The sequence below is a fragment of the Tursiops truncatus genome, chromosome 13 (assembly GCF_011762595.2).
Source record: "Tursiops truncatus isolate mTurTru1 chromosome 13, mTurTru1.mat.Y, whole genome shotgun sequence".
NCBI classification, from domain to species: Eukaryota; Metazoa; Chordata; class Mammalia; order Artiodactyla; family Delphinidae; genus Tursiops; species Tursiops truncatus.
This window is the reverse complement of record NC_047046.1, coordinates 13,416,507-13,442,348: the sequence shown is the minus strand read 5'-3', so window position 1 is coordinate 13,442,348 and position 25,842 is coordinate 13,416,507.

Below are 25,842 nucleotides of genomic sequence, written 5' to 3'. Positions count from 1 at the left end.
TAATATTCATAGCCATGAGCAGTATCTAAAAGAGAAAACCAGTGCATGTTGAGGAGGAAAATGAATTCCTTTTGTTGAATAACAAGGCAACAGTCATGAGCTCATAAGGTTTGTCTTTCCTTGTGTGTCGGGTGGAGCCTATAATCTCAGAGTGCCAGAATCCCAGGGTTGGAATGGGCTTTGGAATGTACCTAATCCAATATCCAACCCTCAGTATAGACTCCCTGTGAGAAAGCCCAGTGGCCCTATCTACTCCCAGTTTATTACCTCCACTGACTGTGAACTCACCAGCTCCTGAGAAAGCCCAGTCCTTTCTAGAAAAATGGCAGCAGTCTTTACTGCCGTGTCTCCCAAAGTGTTGTCCAAGTACCATTACTTCCAGAAGATGCTCCTCAAGAAAAGCATTTAAGCAATGTCACAAGCCCTAACCACCTCCTTCCTTAGAGATTTTCTTCAAAAGCTCTGAGAAGTCCTGCAATTGGGAAAAAAAAAAGCACTTCCTGTTTGTTAAACCTAAGGCTTTCTCCAAACTCATTTGACCGAAACAAACAAATAACAACAACAGTCAAAACAAACAAAAAGCCCTATTGACAATCTCGTTGATCTTTTGTTTTTTCCTGTGGTATCACTTTGGGGACTTCTTCAATGGTATAAATTTTTCTCTTCTAGTAGTTCATGAATTATTATTTTTTTGCAGTCATGCCCATATGACATTCAAGATTCATTTGAGTTCAAATAGTACTGTTGTCCCTTTAGAAAAATATTTCCAACACGCAGTGCTGGTCCGTAAGCACAGGTACGTTTGTACTGATTGTTTATAGCTGACATCTGTTCCAACTGGCCTGTGTCTGTACCATATACTGCTGGTTAAATATTTTGGATGTTGCTTCTGCTAACAACTCCTCATTCCTTAAGACGGCCCTCTCTCGAAACCCATCACGCTTCTTCTCTCGGTACCATAAATCAGCTTCCCAAAGCTTCAGCCCATCTCTTCTCTAGGGATCTCTCTACTCAGCTCAGACCCTGTCCCAGCTCTCAGCTTGCTTCCCACACTAGTCAGTGACTTCAGTGCCTCTCCTCTGTCCCCAGAAAATGTGCCTGAAAAGAGGGGGTTGGTGATAGGTCACAAGCCACTGCACAGTGTCAGGTGTTCCAAAATGGCTATTTGACCTTGAGATTCAAGCATGTGGGAGCACACACACACACACACACACACACACCTCCCAGACTCCCTCAAAGCAGATATCCAAACATCACCCCTTCCTCATTTCAGTGGGGGTCTCCCATCTCTCCAGGAGACGAATCCACTGAGAAAACTTCCAGAGCCCTCTCTTGGGGAGGGGAGGAAGGTTAAAAGTGTACATGGAGCATTCTTTCTGGCTCCGCTCAGAAGCCGTCAGGGCAAAGGGAGAGGGGTTTCTGGTTTCAAAGGGAGCCTGAGCAAAGCTGCTTCTTTTAGTTGCAGCCCCTCTTAGGGAAATGAGAGTTGTTTTTTTTTTTTTCTCCTCTTGCAAGCAGAGCCATAAATCATGAACGTTCCTTCGGTTCTGGGAGTGGGGGTGGGATTAAGGTTGTTTGGGTGGATTTGTTTGAATGTGTGTCTTTTGGTCTTCATCACCCTCCCCCTTCATAAACATCAGCTTGTAAGTTCTCATCCTCTAGAGGATACACCGAAGGCATCGCGTTAAATATTTAGAACAGGAAACCACCTTACGCGTCTGGATGGGAAAAGTCATCTCAGGAGATGTGCTCGGGGTGGGGGGGGGGCCTCCTGTCTCTCTCTTGACCTCACAAATGAGAAGGCACCCTTCCTTTTGATACCCAGGTGTCACCTCAAACTCTTTCTGAGAAAAGAGGGAGGCTTGGCACGCCGGCCGGGGATGGCTTGGCTGGGAAAGTGTTTCTCTTTGGAGCAAGGTTTTGTAGGCCAAGCATAATCAATAAAATACATTTTTAATAGCCTTTTTCTTGTGAGTAAGGTGGTTATGTGGCTCAGTGAAGGGAGAAAAACATGGTCGGAGGAAGAAGTCAGCCAGACCATCTGCCAGAGGACAGGTATCCATTTGTGCTGAAATACAGCCCTGCTCATGTGCCCTCCTGTGTGAAACCTTCTATGGCTCCCTACTGCCCACGGAAGAAATGTCAAGTTGCCGCCTAGGGAATAGGAGACCTTTCAGAACTTGACTCAAGTCTAATATTTTTCTCCTGCTTGTCCTTTCTTTTATCCACATCTCTGATCTCATCAAAACCCTCATTTCTCCTTTTATTATCCATGTATTTTCACATCTCAGTCTTGCTGCTCTCTGTGCCCAGAATGATATTTGCTTCATCTCTCCTTTATATCCTTGGAAGGGTCCAGCCTGACTTATTAGTTAAGAATATTTTAATAGTAAGTAGCGGTAACCAGTAAAGAAGACACGTTGGCTCATGTAACTGAGAGGTCAAGAAACACATGCTATTTGTAATGAGGTGGATAGACCTAGAGTCTGTCATACAGAGTGAAGTAAGTCAGAAAGAGAGAGACAAATACCGTATGCTAACACATATATATGGAATTTTAAAAAAAAATGTCATGAAAAACCTAGGGGTGAAACAGGAATAAAGACACAGACGTACTAGAGAATGGACTTGAGGCTATGGGGAGGGGAAAGGGTAAACGGTGACAAAGCGATAAAGAGGCATGGACATATATACACTACCAAAAGTAAGGTAGATAGCTAGTGGGAAGCAGCCGCATAGCACAGGGAGATCAGCTCGGTGCTTTGTGACCGCCTGGAGGGGTGGGATAGGGAGGGAGGGAGGGAGACGCAAGAGGGAAGAGATATGGGAATATATGTATATATATAACTGAATCATTTTGTTGTGAAGCTGAAACTAACATACCATTGTAAAGCAATTATACTCCAATAAAGATGTTAAAAACAAAACAACAACAACAAAAAAACAAACAAACAAAAAAAGAAACACATGGACTTCAAGTAAGGCTTGATTCAGCAGCCTAAACAATGGCATGGAGGGCCCAGTTTCCCTCCACTCTGTGTGTCAGACACCACGTGACAACCCCTTGCTAATCTTAGATCGCCCTTAAAGGGAGTAGAATAGCTCTAGTAATTCTAGCCCTCATGTAGTCACCCTGTAGCATCCAGAAGAGACTCCCTTTAGGTAGCTCCTACACAAGTCCTGGGAGTCACTTTCAGTGGTCCAAATTAAATCCTGTGTCCATCCCTACACCAGTGGCTGGGACTGGGAGAATCAAATCTGTTTGCCTTTGTACATGTCCATTTCCTCTGCATGGAATACTCCTTGCAAAACTCCTATTTAATAGCCCTCAAAACCTGGGCCAAATGTCCCATAACTCTGTTAGGCTTCCTACTCCATTTCGACCTCTCTTTAGTGAGTTAGCGAATTTTATGCCACATTTCCAATGCACTCTGTTTATTTTTCTTTTTGCACACAATATATTGCCTTATTGTCATATTTAGAAGGATGTGAGTTCTTCCAGGATACTGACCACGTTGGACGCATATCAATAGCCTGTACGTTGACTCATGTACCACTAGACATGCAGAAGGTCTAGAAATATCTGTCAAACGAATGCATATGCAATGCGCGTGGACATCTGTCATCACACATGGGTTCTGAGTCATCAATCAAGACAGAGGTCCTTGAAATTCCAGAATCAGTTTTGTCCTGGAGCTTGATCAGGTCTTAAGCAAAGAGATGCCATCGCTGAGCACCACCCCACTTTTGCAAAAAACCCCCCAAAACCAATCAAAAAACCCACGCACCTTTCAGGGATCATCTCCAGGGCATACCCAGTCCTGAGAGAGTTATTCCAGGCTGGTTCTAAAATTAGGCCAGACTCTTAGCAGGGAGCAGGTGGGCCATGTAAATTGGTAACTTAAGGAGATTTTAATTCAGGAGGCTTTCTAAAGGTGCAACTGAGTGTAGGGAAACCAACAAGGGGTAGTGAAGCACTCCAGTATTAGCAATAACAGGAAGTGACGCCAACCTCAAGGAAAGCCAGAGGGAGAGACCTGAATGGAGGCTGCCGTCTCACAGAAGCAGGGCCTTTGGAAAAGGGAGACGGACGAACCCCAGCATCCTGGCAGGGAGGAAACCGGGAATAAATACCTGACCTCGTTCTTCTCGTGCCCGTGCTCAAACTCAACCCGACACCAGAAAGCAAGGGAGCTGCTGATGTGGTCCATAGGGGTCAGCCTCCTGAAGCAAAGAACAGAGTGGAGAACGGAGGAGAAACACATGGAAGCTATCCATAGTGTGAGGTAAGGGAGGTCCTGGCAAATGGAGCAGTGAGCAGCAGGGGCCAGCTGGGTTTTCTACATTCTGCTAAAGTGGCCTCATTTCTTCTTTTTGGATCAGGGAAGATGGCAGACCGTCTACCTCGAATTTAACGGATAGGTGATGGGTTTTCACAGCGTGTTTTGGAGAAAGATGGATCAAGGTGGGCTACCTTTCTGAACGATCCATGGACTTCCTTGTAGGTTGGAGGATGATAACCCAATGGCAATGGCTGAAGAACTGGAAACAGTCAGGAGGATGATTGTGAATCTGGACCACAGGGCTTCATCAGCGGCTTTGCCTGCTCACCATGTTATCAGTGAATTGGTTAAAACCAGAATACACCTGTTTATTGTATTTCCTGGTGACCAAGGTTGGAAGAACTAGCCAGCAGTTTGGAAGACAGACCAGGATGGCAAATAGTTGAAACGATGAACTGAATTAAGTGGCATAAGTTTTGTTCCTCACAATGTCAAGTGCAAAAGCCCAAGGTCAGGGGTGGTTTTAAGGGATGAGTACAAGTTGCCCAGGTAAAGGGGACAAAGGTCCAGTTGGAGGACAATGGAGGTGTGAAGTAAGCTACAAATAGGGCTTGGAGGAATCTACAAGCCCGGTGGGGCTGCTAATGGGTGTATCAAGAGGCAGGATGTGAGAAGAGGTGATACGGAAGAGACATAAAGAACTCTGCCTTTTCAGGACTTGGAAAGGAACATAAAATTCACCCTGTAGGTGACTGGGATTCACACAAGAGTTTTTGGTGAGCAAGTGAATAGACAAATTATTTATTTTTTCCTTCATGCGTGTATGTGTGTACTTATTTAGTTAGTTTTCGTGTGATCAGTCTAGTGGTTCAGTTTTTATTTATTTATTTTGGCCCTGCCGCTCGCCATCTGGGATCTTAGTTCCCTGACCAGGGATCGAACCCACACCCCTGCAGTGGAAGCGCAAGTCTTAACCGCTGGACCACCAGGGAAGTCCTGCGTGGTTCAGTTTTATCTCCTCAAAATTTTATCGTGAGAATTTTCAAACATACAGAAAATTTGAAGTCATTATACAAAGGACATCTGTATACCCGCCACCTAGATGCTACCACGGACATTTTGCTACATTTGCTTTATCACGCCTCTGTCCGTGCTTCCATACTTCCTGTCCTCCACCCGTCTCCACCTTATTTTTTGATGCACTTCGATATAAGGCATTGGTAGACTGTTCCTCTAAGCCCATCAGCTTGCGTAGCCGTAACTACAGCTCATATGTGTGTAATACAGATTGGATTTTCCATACGAAATCATGGCATATCACAGCTAGTTAGCAAATCCAAACGTGGGATCTGATCCCAGACCCAGTGCCCATAGCCACCGTCACACGGCGTCTGGATGGAACCTCCCGAGTGTTTTAAGTAAAGGACTGAGCTCAAAGGTGATGGATGGATTATAAGGTGGAGACTAAATAAAAGATGAGGCAACCACACCGGCACCTGGGCAGGGCCAAGGTGGCAGGAAACCCAGACCATGGAGAACTGATGCTCAAACATGAGCGATCCAGTTTTTCCATCAACCCACTGGCCCAAGGCTTGGGCTTTCTGAATAATCTTTGAAGACAGTTGAGGTTTTAGATGGACCCTGTCCCTTCCAGTCTTCCTTAGGTCCTTGACTCAGTCCAGGGCACTCGATTTGGGAGAGAATGATATGGGCTGTGAGTCATAGGTCAGCGCCAACAAACTTCCTGAACATGCTGAAGAAAATGAGATAAACTCCCAGGAATGTTAATCCCAGAAATATTAGAAAACCGCAGTGGAAGATGTGAGGACAAGAGTTTAATCCTTGGGGTTGAAGTTCTTATGCTTTCGTGTTTGGCTGCATGACCAAACCTAACCAGTATCCCCAGGTTACTCATTTGTGTGTGTTTGGAAAACGCTCATTTCCTTTTATGTTGGCCCAGATTTCTCACGGCATGAGGGGCTTTCCTTGGGATTCCCAGGAGTTAGACAGGGCTTCTATCAAAGGTCTCCAAACAATGAATGAGCCCACTTCATCTGCTGTCATCTGCTACCAATACACGATTAAGTGGAAATTAGTAGGATTCTAGTCAATGAAGAAAGATCAGCTAACTGGGAAAAAAGCTATTAGCTAATTCTTGAATTAGTATTCTCTTTGCCTATCAATTATGAATGCTAAGTTTTTTGGGGGGGTGGTGTTATATTTTCTCATTCAGGATTAAGCCATCTTACCCAGTGACAAATAGAGCTGTGTTTGAATTTCCACAGGCATTTTTGCATTATGTGCGGAGTATAACTCGATAAAGACCCAACAAAACATTAAGACACAAACCTTTGCAATCAACAGGTAAATTCTCACTGAGTGTGAGGGATCAAAAAGAAGAAGGTCAAGGATAAATTTCATTTGTTTTCTTCCTAGACTGACCTTAATAGTAGAATATAATTTGGCTGATGGAGTTTGTGTTTTTTTCATTAAATTACACGGGCATTTAAAAGATCTCTAAAACAATAGAAGTATTCCAGGGAGTTAATTACACGTGGAGTTCTTCAACCATCCTCACTCTGTTATGCAGAACCCCATACATTCTCTCTGGTATGGAGAAAAAATATGAAGGTGGACATTTTAATCACTATAGGAGCTAGGAGTTGGGGCTTTGAAACTTTCCTGGAACACTATGTCTGGAAGGCTCTCAGGAGAACGCCTTGCTTCACACTCTCATTTTGGAGATGTGTCTGGAACACAAACACATTGAAGTTGTTAGATTTTATTGTCACCAAGAAGCAGCCCATAAGATCCAGACAGAAAGAAAACATCGAAGGGGTATCCGTGGCCATCCATCGTTTGTTCATTCCTTTATTCTAGAGGCATATTTTGAGATCCCACTGAATGCCATGGACCCTGCAAATCAGAGCTTCTCCTGGAAGTGAGTGAGGGCTCCCCCATGCTTATGAAGCCAGGGCCATCCGATACCAAAATAGTTTGGGGTCCTGAAGAAACACAGGCTGTTTACTGTGAAAACTTCACATGAGCTGTGAGGCATCCTCGAATTGAATCAGGCTATAACTGTTTCCGGCACCTGCCTGTTTTTAAGCATCTGGTTTGATCTACAAATCCAATTTGATGAGTCATTAATAGATGTTTAATAGATGTTCCCAAAACACAAATGTCCCACAGCCAAATCAGTCTGGGATCCCTGTACACTGTGTCTCCCTTCTGGACACGTCTAATGCACATTAGCTTGTGAGAGCCCCTAAGAGTTCTCAAATGTATGTGGACACACACACACACACACACACCCCACACACTGCAAACACACATCTTTTTATTATTTCCTGTTTTCCTTTCAGAGAACAGTTAGGTATGATGCTTAACTGAATATACCAGCAACCAGTGAACTTATCAAGCAAAAACAAACACAGCAATTCAGGAATTTCCAAACACAGATTCTGTTGCATCAGTTGACATTTCATGGGGTGTCTGCCTTCAGAACTTAGTGAAGACATGGCTGTCTAACATCACGGATGTGGGTTCCCAGTTAGGGGATGTTTGGCTTTTGTCTAGCTCATGTCTAATTCTTTTGGATTCCTCTGAAGAGGAGGTCAAAAATCTAGGACAATAACATTCAAGATAAGTAGCAGGAGGAGGTCCATCATCATGAGGGTGATGACAGCTAACATTTATTGAGTACTTACTATATACCAGGCACTAAAGGTTTCACATGTGTTGAACCACTTATTTTTTAAAAACAATCTGGTGAGTTGGGTGTTATTGTTAGCTCTGCTTTAAAGATGGGGAAACTGAGTCATGGGGAGATTTAAAGCCACTCGCCCAGGTTCCCCAGTGAGTGAGCAGACAGGCTGGAGTTAAAACCAGACAGTCTGGCCCCAGAGTGTATGCTCTTTTTCTTTTAATTTAATTTATTTTATTTTATTTTATTTATTTTTGGCTGTGTTGGGTCTTCGTTGCTGCACACGAGTTTTCTCTAGTTGCAGCGAGCGGGGGCTACTCTTCGTTGCAGTGCGCAGGCTTCTCATTGTGGTGGCTTCTCTTGTTGCAGAGCACGGGCTGTAGGCGCGCGGGCTTCAGTAGTTGTGGCTCACGGGCTCTAGAGCGCAGGCTCCGTAGTTGTGGTGCAGGGGCTTAGTTGCTCCGCAGCATGTGGGATCTTCCCAGACCAGGGCTCGAACCCGTGTCCCCTGCATTGGCAGGCAGATTCTTAACCACTTCACCACCGGGGAAGCCCAGAGTGTATGCTCTTAATTCCTTTGTATTCTGCCTCATTTTAATAGCAATCATTAATAGTGTTGAGGCCCTGAACTAAGCACTTTAGAAGCATTGTCTCATGTATACCCCTCGTGTGATAAGAATATCATTATCCCTATTTTACAAAAAGTGGCATTGAGTTTGGGCGAGGTTTCGCCACTTGTCCAAAGTTGTGTAGCTAAGTGAGTGGTGGAGCCAGTATTCAAACTCAAGTCCAGCGCACTCTGGAGTCCACATTCTTCACTGAACTGTGAAAAGAAAAGAAAAGAAAATGGTGGACGTCCTCAGGAAGGCAAGTTCTGAGTCATTACAGGAACACCTTTCAAATAGTCCAGGCTGTCCAACCACGGAAGGCCTGCATGCTGAGGAGAGAGCTGTCCGTGGCTTGGCACTGCTCAGGCAGAGGGGGGGCGGTCGCCTGCCAGGGTTACTGCACTGGAGTCCCTATCCCAGGCAGGAGGACCACTTGGATTCCTTCAGCCTAAGATCCTACAACTACGGGAGCATCTTTGTTGGCAAGAAGGATGCGAGGGCTTCTGGTCACCAGAGACTGGGAGTATAGTAAGAGATGGCGCACACTTTTTGGATTTATGGGCACTATTTTGGAATCATAAATGGTTACCTAACTTATTTTCTTATTCATGCGTGTAATAACTAATATTTATTGAGTACCTACTGTGTGTCAAGCCTTGTGCTAGGCACTGGTGAAGATCTATAGCGTTTACAATCTGTGATGAAGTCTGAGTTTTATTTTATTTTATTTTGCCCACACCGCACAGCTTGCGGAATCTCAGTTCCCCGACCAGGGGTTGAACCTGGGCTACGGCAGTGAAAGCACTGAATCCTAACCACTGGACCACCAGGGAACTTCCAGGAGTCTGGATTTTAAAACAAAACAAATAAACAGCCATGGACAAATGACATGAAAGCTACAAAGGAAGAAACCAGAATCCAATGATGGAGAATAGCAGGGTGTGGAGGAAGGTGACCTGCTCGAGACAGGGTGGTCACGGAAAGACTCTTCAAGGAAGTGGCATATAAATCTCAATCTTGAATTATGAGGCGGGAACAGACATAAGAAGATCTGGAGGAAGAGCAACCCCAGAGGAGCGAAGAGCTTGTGCCAGAAGACTGGTGCAGGAAAAGCTTGCTCAAGCACTAACCAAAGACCAGTGAGGTTGGAATCATGAAAGGACATTTTTTTTTTTTTTTTGCGGTACGCAGGCCTCTCACTGCCGTGGCCTCTCCCGTTGCGGAGCACAGGCTCCGGACGCGCAGGCTCAGCGGCCATGGCTCACGGGCCCAGCCGCTCCGCAGCATGTGGGATCTTCCCGGACCGGGGCACGAACCCGCGTCCCCTGCATCGGCAGGTGGACTCTCAACCACTGCGCCACCAGGGAAGCCCGAAAGGACATTCTTGTGTAAGATGGTAAAGAGGTAGTTTGTACACCAGACAAAATAGTTTATGCCAATTGCAATGGGGAGCCATCCAAGGGTTTTAGAGAATGAGGGTAATGTTATCTGATTTAGGGTTTTTTTTTTTAACTTTTTATTTTATATTGGAGTACAGTTGATTAACAATGTTGTTTGTTTCAGGTGTACAGCAACGTGATTCAGTTATACATATACATGTATCTATTCTTTTTCAAATTCTTTTCTCATCTAGGTTGTTACATAATATTGAGCAGAGTTCCCTGTGCTACGCAGTAGGTCCTTGTTGATTTAGGTTTTTAGAACAGACCTGCGGCTGCTGAGTGGAGAATGGATTAGAAGGGGGCAATGAGACATGGTGGTGGCGACTTAGAGCAAAGGAATGGTGGCAGAAAGATAAAGACATGGGAATAGGTGACATATATATCTATCATATATTGGAGGTAGAGCCAGGAGGCCTTGGTGATGGGTTGGGGTAATCTGGGATAGATTGTTGGGGAAGAAAAAAAGCAAGAGATAGAGGGCAACCTCCAGGCTTCTTGCTGGATGGCAGTATTGTGTGCTAGGGTGTAAGAAAACTCTCTGGTGAATGTATTGGCCTGTAATTGCCAGTCCTTTTGCCTCGATTGCCAAATTGTTGGCCCAGAGAGTACTGAGAGGAATAGCATTTATATATTTGTAGTAGCTGAATCTGAAGGGACACAGGGCAACGACGGTACGCCAAGCACTCGGGAATAGCAAAAAGGCTCACAGCCATCGGGGGTCCACAATTATCCCCATAGACAAGGCAACTTAACACACACACATACTCCTAAAACGGCAGGGCTCTGTCAATTACCGATGGTAAACCACACGCTGGCTCTTGACCAATCCCAGGCTCCCACAAAAGCCAACAATTAAAAGGTGTATCCTCAGCGGATGACCAGCCACTCCGGAGACCCCGGTCTCCCCGGGGGTTGTCTAACAGCTTTCAAGGTTACAGCCCCAGCTCTAGCTCTCGAAAACCTGGCCCGGGCCCTAGGAAGTGCTTCAGTAATGGACGATCACGAGTGAACAGCCGGCGATTTGCTGGAAATTACGAGTGATAAATAATTGAGAGGGAGGGAGCCTGAGCAGCGGTACCCCAGCCTCCTGCTGATCCTCCTTAATGCATTTCCTTGATGCAACTCCCTGCAGTGTAGGGTGCAGACAGCAACGCGTCCTTCAGAAGATGCTGACTGGCAAGCTCGGAGAGTTATAAATATATGGGCCTCTCCACATTTCACTCGAGGTAACAACAGGTAGCAGCTCAGCAAGGACGTGGCGTGGCTGCCCGTGTTCAACCAACTTGGACCCCGCTTGCTGTGGTGTGATACACGGTCGTCCCCAGAAGGCAACCAGCGTCTGAGATTCTGAGATTGGCTGCAGGTTGAAAACCTCAGTGAGTTTAGGGAGAGATGAGAGGGATTGAGTCATCCATGAAAAGGAATTGAGGGAAGTTTTGAGATTAGTCCCGTTGCCCAGATCATGAAGAGTCCAAGCTATGGTTTTTGTTTTTGTTTTTGATCAACCCTCAATCCCACCTCTTCCTCCTTGACCCCTGTGAGTCCATCATGCTGTTATCCACATGGTTCCCACCACTTCTTAAAGTCTCTGCTGCTCTGATCTGGAACAAGCCACAATCATCTCTCTGTGTTAGTGCAATAGCCTCAAATAGTGCTTTTCCCTCCAGTGTAGTTTCAATAGAACAGCCGGAGAGGTTCTATTGATGGGTAAACCCCACCCTGTCTCGTGTCCGCACCAAGCCCTCCCATGGCTTCCGTCAGAGTCAGAGCGGAAGTCAAAGTCCTTCCTGATCTGGGCACCCCTGTTAGCACTCTGACATCAGTTCCTGGTACCCTCTGCATCAGCCCCTCCCTTCCCACCACACCAGGCTCCCCACGGTCCCTTGTCCACACCAGACACACTCCTCTGGGTCACTGTGCTTCTTCCTGAACGGCTCTTCCTCCAGATATCGACATGGCTTTCTACACCACTTTACTCAGGTTTTCGTTTAAATATCACCTTCTCCAAGAGGACTTTTCTGGCTACTGTATTTAACACTGAATTCTTGTCTGCCCACAGACATGCAGTACCTAGGTAGCTAGCTCCCTTTCTGATTTTGTTTTTCCATCAGCACTTATCACCATCTGTATTAATTTTCTGTTGCTGCCATATGATAACTAATTACCGTAAGCTTAGCAGCTTAAACAACACAAATTTATTATCTTACAGTTCTGTAGTTCAGAAGTCTGGCATAGGTCTCCGTGGGGTGAAATCAAGGTGTTGGCAAGGCTGCATTCCTTCTGGAGGCTCTGGGCTCTAATCTGTTCTCTTGCCTTACCCAGGTTCTAGAGGCCGCCTATATTCCTTGGCTTGTGGCCCCTTCTCAGAGCAATCTTGCATCTCTCTGACCATTCTCTTGGAGTCGCATTTCCCTCCAAACTCTCTTTCCCTGCCTCCCTCTTCTACTTTTAAGGACCTTTGTGGATACGTTGGGCCCACCCAGAGAATGTAGCCAGAATCCTCTCCCTATTTTGAGATCAGCTGCTGAGCAAAGGTAATTCCATCTGCAACCTTAACTTGTCTTTACCGTGTAGCCTAAAATATTCACAGATTCCAGATATTAGGATGTGGACACCTTGGGGAGCTATTCTTTGGCCTACTACACCAAAGAACAGCTCTACTACTGCTCCTACTGTCAAATTTGATTATTTATTATGATGAGTGTCTGTCTCTGCCAGCTAGAATGTAAGCTGCAGGAGGGCAGGGCATTTGTGTCAAATCGGTTCGCTGCTTTATCCCCACCAAGCATCTCAACAGTGCCCAACACATAGCAATCACTCAAAAAAAAATTTTTTTTGAATGAATGCATGAACACACGGTGCTCCCAGATCGTTCTCCACCCTTCTCCACCCACCTTTGGGTCCTGGGAGGCTGATCTGTACACAGTGTGTGCATGCTCTTCCCCATCTGGAATTTTCTCTTGCCTGTCCTGTAAGTTTTTCATCCTCAGTCATCCTTAACACGTGACACTTTGGCATCCCTTCTGTGAAGTTTTCCGATTCTCCTGGGAAAAATGAGGAAGACTCTCTCCACTGCCTTCTGATAGTACCTTTTGTATCCTTGAACTGTGTCTATCTCCTCCTCTAGAATACCCTACGAAGATTGCAACATCTTTTTTTTTTTAATTGGGTATAGTTGTTTTACAATGTTGTGTTAGTTTCTACTGTACAGCGAAGTGGAGTTCCCTGTGCTATAGAGCAGGTTCTCATTAGTTATCTATTTTATACATATTGGTGTATATATGTCTATCCCAATCTCCCAGTTCATCCCCCGCCCCAACTTTCCCCCCTTGGTGTCCATACGTTTGTTCTCTACATCTGTGTCTCTATTTCTGCCTTGCAAACTGCTTCATCTGTACCATTTTTCTAGATTCCACATATAGGCGTTAATATACGATATTCGTTTTTCTCTTTCTGACTTACTTCACTGTGTATGACAGTCTCTAGGTCCATCCATGTCTTTTGTTTTTTCATCTTTGTATTCTTATATCTTGCATATGGTATTTGATACTTTTTTTAATCAGATACATTTATTTATTTTAGTGGAAAGGTCCAGGTTGAGTAGAAAGGGACTCTTGATTTTAGAATTCAATAGCGACTGGGGCAGGAGGCTTTGGAGGCAGAGTGTATGTTACACTTTGGAAAGTAACAGTAATAAAATTGCTTTGAGTGCTCACTACTTGCCAGGAACTGTGTCGAGTATTTTACGTGCATTATCTTATTTGATTCTTACAACAAAGCTATTCTGATGTCAAAGTCCATACGCTTAACTGTGGTGCTAAAATTCCTAGGACAGCTGGGATCAGAAATAAGTCATGGTGTGGCAGCCAGAGGGAGAGGATGTGAGTTCTAATGTGTACATTTATACAGTAATTTCTAAATACAGAGGGAGGTGGAGGGAGAAGGGGACGGGGCAGGGGGGTGGGGGACAAATTTAAATGCCAACGCGAAACAGAAGAAAGAAAAGACAGAGAAGTGAGAAACTTGAAAGTCAAGAAGTGATGGGTGTTCCCAGCTCAATGTGACAATTGAGACATTCCTTTGGTGGTAATTATGTCAAATACAGCCTAATCTGGGCATTGATTTCCAGGCCTAAACTCTATCGAGGCTAACAGAGTAAGATGAGACTGATTCTTGGGTATTATGAACTTGACTTTAAAGTCGGGGAGTGACGGGGGTACTTCAGACCCACTGCAGGTTCAGTGGAGGAAATCTTTTAAGGAGGGGCGGCTACTGTGAATCCTAAAATGACCTAGGAATATCTGGCTTATGTCCACGTAAACCCTTTCTGCAGGGCTTTTTAACCCCGAGGGGTGAGGGAGCTGCTAGGAAGTGGGGACCTTGTCCTGACCCCCCACTTGAAGCCGAGCAGACCACTCTTATATGTTCTCTGTGTTGATTGTTTATATTATCATCCTTTACAGAGGACAGATTCAGCTGCTATAGGATAAAGGGTTTGAAACCACGTCTTCATTTATAAGAGGTAGGGATTGAGGGTCAGAGAGGAGAGTGTGTGAGATGTCTTCGGTCTGCCCCTCCCGATCCACGGTCCGCCCTTCTGCACGCAGCTTTTTGCCCTGAGAAACGTCCCTGTGGAAACCACGTCAGTGACCCCCTGTGCCTTCTGGTTTCTGTCTTGATTAGGCCGGTGGAGGCACTAGCCAATCACAGAGAGTTGGATGGAGGAAGGAGCGATCAGGTGGTGTATTTGGTCCCCCTGCTCCCATTTTGCAGGCTCATTGCAGACCTTTGACCCCTCCACCGAGGGTCACAGATCCCGTGGGGTGACGCTCTCGGTACAACCATCTGACTCCAGGCTGTATGCCTGCTCCCTTATTGTAACCCTTCAGGTCTGAGCATGGTAAGGTGCCCTCCTTGCTAGCCCCCTGCTGGGGTTCCGCCCAGCCCGTTGCTGTGTTCTCTACACCCTGTCCACACCTTCGCAAACAGGCTTTTTACGAAATGCTCCCTGAATTATCCCGGCTTGAGTGTGCTCTTTGCATTTTGCCGGGACCCTGACAGATGTCATGTGGCTTTTGCCCAAGATCACAGGAGGGAATCAGGCTAGAATTCCGGTCCCTTTGCCTTCATAGGCAAGTGGCCCTTTGGTCAAGCGGGCCCTAGTGGACACTGCCTTTCTTTCCTGGGGAAGCAGTTTGGGGGTCTCTGACATCAGCCAGGTTAGAGAGAGAGGTGAGAGAATCCCACGGATCATGCCAGGATGACACCGTGTCCACTTTGAGCCATCTCAGAAGAGAAGAATGAGAAATTCAAGGGCCTATAGGATCCTCTACCTGCCCCAGGGCCTGGAAAGACCTCAGTTCCCCAAAAGTCAACGGACAAAGTATCACCTAACATTTATAGAGTGACTGCTGTGCATTGTACAGACATGAACTGGTCAGACCTTCGTAACACTCCTGCAAGGAGCTTAATCACTTCAAATAGAAGGCAACATTGATTAAAACACATCCTGTACCAGAAACTTATAAATGAGCATTTCAACATCCAATAAAATAGGTATTATTTCTGTTTTGCTCATGAGGAACTGCTTCCTCCTCATTAATTTTATTATAGTTATCTGTATTATTACCGTCACCGGTATCATTTTTATATCTAGACCGTGCATCACAGACTCAGAGAACCCCCCAGGAAGGACAGGTGTCTCCAGGATGCCAGCTCCGAGCAGGGGCAAGTCAAACCTGACTCATTAAGCAGCCTCCCATCTGAGTGTGGCTTCTGGCCACAGCTGATACTCAGTCATCAAGGCTCTGTTGGATAAATGAATGGAAGGAGGAGGGAAGGGAGAGAGGGAGGATGGAATGAATTTGTGTGATCATGGCTTTTGGGATGCCAAGGCAGCTCCAGCATTCGTAGTGGAGCTTTCCGAATTCAGGTTCCTCATCTGTAAAAGGGGGATGACATCATTAAAGTGCCTGACTCCATGCCCGGCACATAGTAGGTCCTGCATACAAATAACAGTTCCCCGTTCTCCTCTAGTGTTGGTTAAGAAAGCAAGGGCTGTCTGACCTGGAGGAACAAGTTTACTGCCTCCGGATGCTTCCCCCAGTGTCACTGCCTGCGAGCCCCATGAATGCAGCCCCGGGAGGTGAGGGGTGGGAAGGGGGGCGCGGGGTGAAGTTTAAGGAGATTCATGACCTTGACTCTCCTCCGCAGCCTGATTTATGGGGCAGTGCCGTCTCCTGCATGAGATGTAGACGCTGTGAATGAAAGAGCTGTAGAAAATCTTAATCCCCCAATGGCAGAAAGAGATACTCTCAGGTCCGGGATGTATTTGATCAAATACATCAGGTGAGGCGTGATGTTTCCACAAGGAATCCAGTCAGCTCTCAGGCCTCTGCTGGCCTTTCTGAAGTAGGAATGAAATATTTTCCCACTTATCCAACAAAATCTTTTGCTGATTTTGCTAAAAAAAAAAAAAAAAAGAATCTGGACTCAGGATATTACAGTCCTGTCACTGAATCAACACCGGCATAGAAAGGTAAGAGGCAAGGGGAAAGGGATAGTGGAGGAAGAACCCCCCTCGGAAAAAAAATACCAAGTCTCTTTTGGGGTGGTGAAAAGGGACTTGGGTAGAGCCTTGATGTACACAGCTTGTGAGAGATCAGTATTCTGGGAGGTCAGGCTGTGAAAATGGAAGAGAAGTTGCTATTTGCTCCTTGTCTTATGTGAGGGTGGTGGTTGAGCCATCTGACGGTTCTTGGGAACCACGGAAGCAGCTCTGTTGGCAGAACTGACTCTGTCTCATGGCTGTCAGAGCTGTTCAACATCCAGAAAGTATAATGGGATTCCCATAAGCAAGAGGTGGTGGCTGGGATTCGAGGCTCGGTCTGATGGAGCAGTGGCTGGGGGACAAAGTCTGACTCCCTGATTCTCAGACCTGCCTCTGTTTACCTCACCTCTTGGACCAGCTTCTCTGAAAGCTTTTGCCTCTGGAGAAAGAATTCCTTGAAGTCCTCCCCTTGGTCTTCTGTGGACACTTCTTTAACAGAAGGCAGGATGGCAGTGTAGAGTCTAGACGCAGGAAGGATGGCGACATCTTCTCAACATCTAGACTGTGGGTTGTTTCGCTGCACCAGTGTTCTGAACTCCAGCGCGTAGCAGGTCTAGCTGTGATGGTTTCCTACATGTCCCAAGCCTTCCAGGCTTGACTCATACGGCTGTAGGAGGCCCCACCATTTTCTTCTTGGTAAACATGAGCTCATCCTAAGAGCCAGTTGAAATGGCAGCTCCACTGTGAAGCCAAGTACATCTCTATTTTCCCCCCATGGTGTTTTACACACTCCTTTACGTTAGTTGTATGTAGGCCATTTTGTGTTGTCTCCATTCCCACTAAACCAGGGGTGTCATGGGCTGAATTTTGTCTCCCCCCTCCAGATTCCTATGTTGAAATCCTAACCCCAGTCCTTCAGAATGTGATGGTGTTTGGAGACAGGCTCTTGAAAGAGGTAATTAAGGTACAATGAGGTCATTGGGGTGGGCCTTATTCCAATTTGACTGGTGACCTCATAGGAGGAGGAAACTAGGACACAGACACATACAGAGGGAAGACCATGGGAAAACTCAGAAAGAAGACAGCCATCGACAAATCAAGGTGAGAGGCTTCAGAAGAAACCAATCCTGCCGACACATGGATCTCAGCCTTCCAGCCTCCAGAACTGTGAAAAAGTAACCTCCTGCGCTTTGGGCTACCCGAGAGCGGACTCATTCAAAAGCTTCAGCAAACTTTTTTTGTCAAGGTCCAGGTAGTAACTATTTCAGCTTTGCCAGCCACACGGTATCTGTTAAACTCCTCAACTCTGCCACTGTCGTGTGAAGGCAGCCAGAGACCAGCCATTCAGAGTGGGCGAATGAAACCTTACAAAACAGGCAGCTGCTTGGCTCAGGTCCCCAGGCAGCAACTTGCTGACCCTTGTGTGAGATGGAAGCTCCCAGGCCAGGGTTAATATCCACTTTATTTTCTTTCTATTCCTAAGGATGTAGCATAGGGCTGGGCACACACTAGGTGTTCAACTGATATTTTTTTCACTATTTTTAAAAACGTTTTATATCGAAAAATTGCAGAAGTTGCAAATGCAGTACGAAGAGTTCTGTGTACCCTTTACTGTGTCAGCTTCACCCATGACATGTCATAGGTCAAGTCAATGTATAGCAACTTATCTATAGCTATTAAAGCCAGGAAGCTTTGCTTCTGCCTCTTTCCAGCTGTGTATCCCTGGACGTGTCATTTAACTCCTCTGATCTCAATTGCCTCAGCAGTAAGATTGTGCTAATCATAGAACCTATCCTTTGGGCAGCAGGAATTGAAATAGGTAATACACACCAAGAAGTTAGCACCGCATTCGGGACCGCTTGGTAACAGCTCAATGAGTGCTCATGAGGATGAGAAGTATTATTGTTTCACTTGTATTATTTCCCTGATGTTTCAGGGAAACAACCGAACACTCCACTCTGAGTAGTAGGTATCAGTCCTTCAGGTGACCTTTGGAGAGATCAGCTTGAGACTTTTCCTGGGAAACACCTGGCTATGGGGGCATCTCCAGGACTCTCCGATGAGCAGGGGAAAATGAGATGTGTCCAAGGGGCTACTTCTTTTTTTTTTTTTTTTACATCTTTATTGGAGTATAATTGCTTTACAATGGTGTGTTAGTTTCTGCTTTATAACAAAGTGAATCAGTTATACATATATATATGTTCCCATATCTCCTCCTTCTTACGTCTCCCTCCCGCCCACCCTCCCTATCCCACCCCTCCAGGCTGTCACAAACCACCAAGCTGATCTCCCTGTGCTATGCGGCTGCTTCCCACTAGCTATCTATTTTACATTTGGTAGTGTGTATATGTCCATGCCACTCTCTCACTTTGTCACAGCTCACCCTTCCCCCTCCCCGTGTCCTCAAGTCCGTTCTCTAGTAGGTCTGTGTCTTTATTCCCGTCCTACCCCTAGGTTCTTCATGACATTTTTTTTTCTTAGATTCCATATATATGTGTTAGCATACGGTATTTGTCTTTCTCTTTCCGACTTACTTCGCTCTGTATGACAGACTCTAGGTCCATCCACCTCACTACAAATAACTCAGTTTCGTTCCTTTTTATGGCTGAGTAATATTCCATGGTATATATGTTCCACATCTTCTTTATCCATTCATCTGTCAATGGACACTTAGGTTGTTTACCAAGGAGCCACTTCTGAACAGACCTATTAAAAATAAACTGAGACTTCATGCATGCATTGAGGGCTAAGGGAAGGCCCAACCCAGTGGCATTTCTTTCCCGCATACAATCAACTATTTACCATTTCTCACTCCTAGACCTGGCCACCTCCACCCAGAAAGGCCTTGAGGAGGGAGGCCAGGGATAAAATTTACAGAAGGGAGAATGCCCCAAACCATGAGCTGGGAGAGAAAAGTGAGAAGTGGCTAATTCCACAAAGCTGGAGAAAGTTACAGCCGGACCACCAGCAGAGCTCAAACGAGTAGCTTGAACCAGGCTTTTCAAAAGACGGTGATGACGATGGCGATGAAGATTCTAATACCAGTAGCCATAAATAGCTCACATTTAAGTGGTACTTTTTCAAAAGTCAGATATTGCTCTGAGAGCTTTACATTTATATCAATTCCCTTAATAGGAATGAACTCTCTGTAGTTTGCCAAGGTAGATGTTATTCTTTATTAATTTTACAAATGAGGGAACATCAGCAAAGAGAGGTTAAGTGACTTGCCCAAAGTCACACAGCCAATACAAGGCAGGGCTAGGATTCGAACCCAGGTCACCTGGCTCTGTGGTCTGTGTTTAATCACCAAAGACATCCAGTGGCTCCTCCTCATAAAGTAATCCTGCCAGTGGATATGGAAAGCGTTTCCACAATTGTTCCTCTAGCCCAGGAGTCAGCAAACTTTCTCTAAGGGGCCAGGTTTACTTTCTGTAAATCTGACTTTGTGGGCAAAGGCCAAGTTGAGGGTATGATGTAGGTATGCAGAAAAAACAAATTCCCACAATGAATTTATTGACAAATTTTAATTAATAATACTGAGAGCATTTTCTGGAATATAGGCCTGCTAACAAGAAGAATGGGCTTCTTTTGGAGGTGGGGGAGACGGGGTTAAAATTTGGTATAAATAGGGTATGAGTGTTTCCCCCCGTCATGGTAGAACCGTGGTCTTATTCTACACAGCTTTCCCTGGCTTCTCTGAAACATGGATCTTCTCTCTTGGGAACTGACCAGACACATGGCTAGTGGGGTCTTTCTTTGGCCCTTCTGTACCTCCCTCCTAGCGTGGGAGGACTTCTTATATGGGAGAGCAGTTAGCAGCCGGGCATTGAGCTAAGATGTCCTGGGTTTGAATTCCAGGTAAGCTAGTCATTAGCGGTGTGATTTTTTTTTTTTTTTTTTTTTTTTTTTTGCGATATGCGGACCTCTCACTGTTGTGGCCTCTCCCGTTGCGGAGCACAGGCTCCGGACGCGCAGGCTCAGCGGCCATGGCTCACGGGCCCAGCCGCTCCGCGGCATGTGGGATCTTCCTGGACCGGGGCACGAACCCATGTCCCCTGCATCGGCAGGCGGACTCTCAACCACTGCGCCACCAGGGAAGCCCTAGCGGTGTGATTGTTGACTACTTACTTAACCTATCTAGACCAGAGTTCGTTAACTAGCACTGATTTTGTCCTCCAGGGGAGGCCTGCTTAGAGACATCAGAGTTTGGAGCAGAGAAAGGTTTATTCTAGGGCCAGGCAAGGAGACGGGTGGCTCATGCCCTAAAAAGCCCTGAGCTCCCCAAAGGGTTTCAGCAAAGCATTTTTAAAGGCCAGGTGAGGGAGCGGGGTCGCAGGGTGCGTGATAAGCTTGTGCACGGTTCTCTGATTGGCTGACGATGGGGGGACAGGGTGGTGTCACAGGGGTTAACTTTGCACAGTTCTCTGATTGGCTGATGATGGGGGAACAGGGTGGTGTCACAGGGGTTAACTTTATCAGTCCTTAGGCTCCAGGAGGCCTGGGGCTATGTGCTCATGGTCATCAAGTAGTTAACATCTTCCATTTGGTGGAGAGTTTTCACATCTGCAAAACAGCTCAGGGACTGTGCTTCAGATACTGTGATCCAGGTACTTCAGAGAGGAGATGGGGAGAGGCCTGCCCAGGAAGGCCCAGTAGAGTCCTGCCCGGTTACACTGCCGGCATCTAGCGGGTGGAGCCCAGGGATTCTGCTCAACGTGCCCCAGTGCACAGAACAGCCCCACACACACAGCCAAGAATTACAGCCCAAAATGTCGTCAGTGCCGGGTTTGGGAAACCCTGTTCTAGAAGCTTCAGGTTCCTCACCTATAAATTGAGTTCCACAGGAAGACTAAATGAGCTCTAATATATGCAGAGGTGCACAACAGGGCATGCCAGATCGTCAAGCACATACGATAAATATTCTTATTATTCCGATTTCTATTCAAAGATTGAAAAACCAAAAACCGTTCTGAGGGGTGGGATTGGGCAGCCCCTGCTCTAGTGTGAGGTTGGAACGGGGGTTCTCAGAAGAAAAAGCGTCTTTTGTGATTGTCTGTCTTCCAGCTCATCCTCCCTGCCAGCCACCCCTCCCCTCCCCCTGCCCTCTTAGCCAAGCTCGGAGACTGGATGCAAAAGCCATCATTAAAAAATGAACATGAGTTGTTTTTTCCCCTTTTTGATCAAATAATCCAGTTTGCTGTCTCAGACAAATCATTATTCATGTGGAACCTGCCTGCAGCGCCCCTGGGGAGGAAGGCCAAATTGATTTAACATCTAATTCAGTTTGTCCCTTCTGCTAACCCCACTGGTATGCTAACTTCACCCTTGGAGGATGGAGAGGAAGGGGTTGGGAGGCAGCAGCGGGGCAGAGAGAGACACGAGGGAATTAGCCAAGGCGTAGATTTAAGACCAGCTCTCTGCAAAAGCAAGATGGAGACGCAGCATGTCCTTAGAGCACCCGCCTTCCTGTCCTGGGCTTTCTCATCCTTGGAGATAGTTTTCCTCCTTCCCTGAGCTTATTAGAATAATAGCAACGCCATCAAAATGACAGTAGCCTAGTCTGTGCTGAGCGGAATCCCTGAGGACATCCTGGGCGAGAGACAGCCTGACGCCCATTTTCCAGCTGGGGAAGGGGAAGTTCAGAGAGGTTGAAGGACATGCCTAGAAAGTTCTAGAACCAGGACACAAAGTCATTTTGGTCTGCTCTCCAAAGCCACAACTACCACATCAGCAGACTCCCGGATGTAGGAAGGTGTTTAGAGGGGTTCTGTAGCTTTTTCCCATAAAGGTCACCTGAGTAATCGTCCTGACACATTTGTGTTGCCTGTATGTGCTGGTTGAAGGGTCAGCTGACCCAGTTGATCACCCCAACTCTGAATGTTCTGCTCGTCACTACTAAGCCTGTCCATCCACTACTAAGCCTCTTTCTGGGCTTCCGGGTGGAGGTGAGGGATGTAAAAACAGCCTCTGGATGGGAAGGTGGTCTCCTGGGATCTCAGGCAGGGTTCTCTGGCCTCCTATCGAGGTCGGGGGTGTAACTGGGTTGACACGTTGCCGGCTGTGTCCCTCCTTTATGTAGTGGCACACCTAGGACGTTATCCTGAGCAGGTAAGTGGCAGATTCAGGGTTCAACTCCAGGTCTCTCTGGCTCCAAGCTGGGGTGTTCTTTCTATTGGGTGGCATGGTACCCCTTCCCCAGCATTTTATGCTGTCTTCTGCCCACCCCACCCCAGCAAAAACCTCCTCTTAGGAAGTGGTGTTGTATCCTAGGGGAGCTTCCGAGAGAGAGGTGGGGAGGAGAGGGGCGTGCCGCAGGCAGGAGGGCGCCTGCGTCCTAGATCAAGTATAAAGTGGAAGGGAGAGGGGAGAGAGAGGAAGTGGGGGGATTGAGACAGAGACAGAGAGACAGAAGGAAAGAGTGAGAAAGAGAGAGAGAGAGGGAGAGAGAGAAAGAAGGAGAGAGAGAGAGAGAGAGAGAGAGAGAGGAGGGGAGGGAAGGACAGGGAGGGGAGGGGAGAGAAGAAGCTTTTGCATAAGGACTTTGAGATAAGGGCCAACGCAGCCTGGCTAGGAGTCCAGGCATCAGACTAAGTCCGGGAATGGTTTGCTCCTGGCTCTGCCCGGTCCAGCACAGCTCTGATGGTGCGGGTCCAAGGCTGATACAGCATCATTTGGCACTTCGGGGAGCTGGCAGCTTTGGGGGGACCAAGAAAGACTACTGGCATAGCACTGGCGTTTTTATGGTGGACTCCGACCTTCTGACAGTGTGAGACCCGCCCTCCAGGCCTTGCAGGCAGCCCTCACTGGCAGGTTGTCACAATGGAAAAACAGATTATTCTTCCTGAGCGTATGTGAGGTACTCTCTAGGGATTCTGGAATAGCTGAGAGATGCTAAACTTGGGGACGCCAAGCTGTGCAGGTAGGAACTCACAGATGGTGGCCTTTGAGAATCAGTGTTAGTGGAAATAATTTCACTGGACACTTGTTACATATCAAGCCCCCAACTGGGCACGTTGTATACTTGTGCACTTCATCCTCACCGGGTGGGTGGTATCGTCAGCCCTGTTTTATGGGAGGAGATATGGGAGTTCAGCGTATGTCATCACTTAGTGGCAGAGCTGGGATCTGAAGCCTTGCAGGCTAGCTGCCCTGGGATCAGGGGCTCTGATCCCAGCCCTCATCTTCCTGGTTGTGTGCATGGCCTTACGGGGCTGGAGGACCGGGGCAACACATCTGTCCTTCAGGCCCTAAAGCCCTGGAAGGAATTACATCAAGGTAGCATTGACATCCTGGAGGGTCCAAGTTCTCTGCATGAATGCACATTGTAGGGTGTGTGTGCGTTTCTGTACGTGTGGTCATGTGTGGTTCTGCATCTGTGTGTACGCATGTGCGTGTTTCTATAAGCTTTTGTGTTTGTGTTTCTATGTATGTTTTTATGTGTGTATGTGTGCGTTTTGTGTTTCTGCATTTGTATGTGTATTCGTGTGTGTGTTTGTGTTGGTGTGTATATGGGCGTTTGTGTGTATATGTTGTTTGCATGTGTATATGTCTATCTGTGTGTCCGTTTCTGTATGCTTCTATGTTTGTGTTTCTTTGAGTGTTTGTGTGTTTGTATTGGTGGGTTGGTGTACGTTTATGTAGCTGTTTGTGTGTCTATGTGTTTTGTGTTTGCTTTTGTTTTCTTGGGTTTTGTTTTTAGTTTTTAACTTTTTATTCTGTATTGGAGTATAGTTGATTAACAATGTCATGTTAGTTTCAGATGTACAACAAAGTGATTCAGTTATACATATACATGTATCTCTTCTGTTTGTGTTTCTGTGTGTATTTGTGTGTTTGTACATGTGTGTGTTTCTGGTTGTGCTTCTGCATGGGGTGTGTGTGTGTGTGTGTGTGTGTGTCTTCGGCACTTTGAGGCTGGAGGACAGAGGAGACGGTTAGCACTGGAAGAGACTGCCGGTGGAGCCGGGACAGCATCTCCAAAGGCAGAAGTGACTGACGGAGGGAGACCCTGCGCAGCATCCGTCCTCGCTGGGAGGGGCAGCTTGGCCCTGACTCCTGGCCCTCTGGGTGTGGGCGTGGACAGCCCCGGCTCCTTTCTCGCCCCCCCACCTCGCAGCAGCCCCTCCCTGTGGCCTCGTCCCCTCAGGGCCCGCGTCCATCGCGCTGGGGGACGCTGGCCGCCTACGCCTTCTCCTGGCCCTGCCTGCTGCGTCTCCTCCACCCAGAGTTGCCAGTCACCTCCGTGCAGGGCTGCACCCACCGCCCCAGGGAGAAGCGCTCACCCCACAGTCTGTGCGGGTGGGGTCTCCAGGCCTGCCACACGCACGACAGTCACCCAGCAGCACATGTCACTCCCTCCAAGCCTCCCGCCCCTGCCCCAGTTCCAGGCCTTCATCTTCCTATGGGAATAATTCCGCCAGGAGAATCACACTGCAGGCCCAGAGGTCTAGCAACACGGGGGGCGAGGAGGGGGCTGGGATGCAGCATGTGGAACGTGTCCCTTGGGCTCTGGGTGACAGAGCCCCCAACACCGGCCCGCGTCTTGTAGCGAAGATTGCCAACTCTGCCTGGGCCGTCACCAGTCGATGCAGGCAGCAGGTGGGCCCCCTGACCCCTGACACGGCCGGGAGCACAGGATCCGAGGAGGGGACAGAGCGGAGCTGACAGAGCTAACTCTCCGAGCTGGGGGCATTCTGCCAAGAAACGGGAACCGCTCGCAGCGAGCTATTTCTTCATCTGCCTCTGCATCCCAGGGAATGGAAGGTCCCCGGCTACGTCCAGACGAGAAATGAGGCTGCCCTCTTGGCGTGTGATGTGACCGGCCGCACAGCCGCTGGCCCAAGCTGGAGGGAGCGGCCTCTGGATGAAAATAGGCAGGAATATACCAGTGCCAGCTGCGTGCCGGCCAGGGCTGTAGCTAGAGTCAGTCACAGCGTATCTGCACTGCTTGGATGTGGGCTCGTCCCAAAGCAGACCCCGAGGCAAGGAGCTGGGGCCAAGTCGTTTATTTGGGAGGTGAGTCCAGGAGGCAGTGATGGGGGAGTGGGAAAAAGGCAGGGAAGGAGAAGACCGACAGAAGGTGCATCACGGGGCAGGTGACCTCAGGAGAGCCCTGGGAGACTGCAGAGTGCGGCCAGCCGGGGGCGAGGGGCTGCGGCACTTACCCACCAATTCCCACCCATCCTGGGCACTTCTGGGTGTGGGGGACTGAGCAGATGTCCATGAAATGCAGAGAGAGACAGACACTTGAGAT